General features: G+C 45.2%; 1 pseudogene; it reads right to left on the minus strand.

Annotated features, from left to right (window-relative positions):
• Window positions 1-305: 305 nt before the first annotated feature.
• LOC100473978 lies at window positions 306-1,235 on the minus strand (annotated as a pseudogene).
• Window positions 1,236-2,614: the final 1,379 nt, after the last annotated feature.

Consider the following 2,614-nt stretch of genomic DNA (forward strand, 5'->3'; position numbering starts at 1 on the left):
CATGGGAACTTCTGTCATTGATTTAGGGCCCACCCAGATAATCCAAGGTGATCTCATTTAAAGATTCTGAACTTAATTCCATCTGCAAAGACACTTTTTCTAAATAGTCTCATATTCGCAGTTTCCAAGGGCTCGGACTGCGAACATATCCTTTATGCACAGCCACCATTCAACTGACTACGAAATGACCCTTGGTCCTTCTTTGTGCAGGTGGTGGGCAGAGAGAGGGCTGGATACTCCTGTAACTTAATATTTTTCTTTTATCCTTGTCATGATGAACAGATCAAGTCACCAGCCAGCTTCAACTACTTGGGTACCTGGGATGAGGTCCTGCATTTGGCCAAATACAATTCAAAGTGATCTGCGACATCCATGAAGAGGTTCTGGAACACCACGGCTGCCCAGGGGAGGAAGCGTGCCAGAAGTCACTTGCTGGGCTGCAGGCAGCAGGACATGCAGTACTTGGAAGCTCTGCAGCAGCCGTGGGGCAAGCAGCCGTCACGGAGGTACTGCTTTGTTCCAGGGACGTTGACGTCCCAGCGGCCATTCACCAGCAAATCCTCCCTCTCACAAATGCATCCCAGCCTGTCGGTGACGAGGTGCTTCCCTTGAATGGAGTCCCGGCACTGGTGGCCAGGCCGGCCTGCTCTCGCCCAGGTGAAATTTCGCTTTCCCCAGAATGGGCTGGTCATGGTCTGGAACCTGGAGGAGATTCTGATCTTTCACTGCCCTCTCCTCCTGCCTGAAGGTGCTGAGGAGGAAGTAGACAAGCGAGACCCCGGAGAGCAGGGCAAGCAGCCACCTCTTCCAGAGGAGGAGGACCAGCGCCGCACCCCGGTGGCCAGGTTCACGGTGCCTGCTCGAATGCGGGACGTGGAGGCCAGGCTGTGGAGCGGGACAGGCCCGGGCCCAGGCAGCACGGCCCCTACGTGGCCAGCAGGCCCATCCACTGCAGTGGACAGTGGCCCAGCCAGTGGCCCAGCCAGTGTAACCACTCTTTATACTAAGCCTTCACTATCCAAATTAGTGTGTCATTTCTGTCTCCTGAAGGGACCCTGACAGATAAAACTGCTTCTGGTCATAGTCTTCCAGAGATATCCTATGACTATGCAATGTGTGTGTGTGTGTGTGTGTGTGTGTGTGTGTGTGTGTGTGATCTCTTTTGTTGTATAATTAGTAATACTCTGCGTACTGTTGTTTTTTTAAAATTCAACCATTATTGCATACCAGTGCATGTAGATTTTTCTCATTTTTAACAGCTGCATAGTATTCTGTTGTATAGATGTACCGTAATTTATTTAATCAGTTTTCTATTAACGGAAAATTAGATTATTTCCACTCTTTTCTCCCCACAAATACTACAGTCGTATTCTTATTTGAGAGGTCCATAAGCCCATGTACAAGCCTATCTTATCTGAAAAATCACTTCCTGGAAAAGATTCTACCTTCTTAAATTTTCTCCAAAATGATCTCCATGCTTAATGCTTCCACCATATTATAGGCATTTCTCACTTAAAAAGATTTAATGTTTTTTATTAACTGGAATTAAGACATTAATTAATTAAGTAAATATTTTGTATACATTTTAATTATTTAAAAAACATGTAGGGGCGCCTGGGTGGCACAGCGGTTAAGCATCTGCCTTCAGCTCAGGGCGTGATCCCAGTGTTCTGGGATCAAGCCCCACATCAGGCTCCTCTGCTATGAGCCTGCTTCTTCCTCTCCCACTCCCCCTGCTTATGTTCCCTCTCTCGCTGGCTGTCTCTATCTCTGTCAAATAAATAAATAAATAAAAATCTTTAAAAAAAAAACATGTAAAATAAGGGGTGTCTGGTGGCTCTGTTGGTTAAGCTTCTGACTCTTGATTTTGGCTCAGGTCATGATCTCAGGGTCATGGGATCGAGCCCCATGTCTGGCTCTGCGCTTAGCACAGAGTCTGCTTGTCCCTCTCTCTCTGCTCCTCCCCACCACTAGCTCTCTCATGCAAATAAATAAATTTTAAAAACCATGTAAAATCAGTGAAAAACATAGCCCAAAGAAGATTATCGACAAATATTTTGAGACAGGAATGTCCATACACACACACACAAACACACAAATTTTCTATGTTCCCAGAATATAAATTTCTTCTTGAGAATCCATTATACACTTTTTTTTTTAAAGATTTTATTTATTTATTCGACAGAGATAGAGACAGCCAGTGAGAGAGGGAACACAAGCAGGGGGAGTGGGAGAGGAAAAGCAGGCTCATAGCGGAAGAGCCTGACATGGCTCGATCCCATAACGCCGGGATCACGCCCTGAGCCGAAGGCAGACGCTTAACCGCTGTGCCACCCAGGCGCCCCTCCATTATACACTTTTTAAAGTTAGTAACACATTCCTCATACTTGTGCCAAATTGGCTGCTACAGTAGTAACATAAAAATAGATGAAAATATTTTAATACATTCTGAATTACTCCTAGATATAACTTGATTGATCTTTTTATTCTTGCAGCAGTTAACTGGCTGTATCACGTGCTATCCTCTGACATTTCCTGTGTTAGTATATCTGTTTTCTTGATTACCAAAGCATCTTTCACTTTTCCTTCTCCTATTCTCTATCCATTCAGTCCT

This window comes from Ailuropoda melanoleuca, chromosome 6 (assembly GCF_002007445.2).
Source record: "Ailuropoda melanoleuca isolate Jingjing chromosome 6, ASM200744v2, whole genome shotgun sequence".
In the NCBI taxonomy this organism is placed as follows: domain Eukaryota; kingdom Metazoa; phylum Chordata; class Mammalia; order Carnivora; family Ursidae; genus Ailuropoda; species Ailuropoda melanoleuca.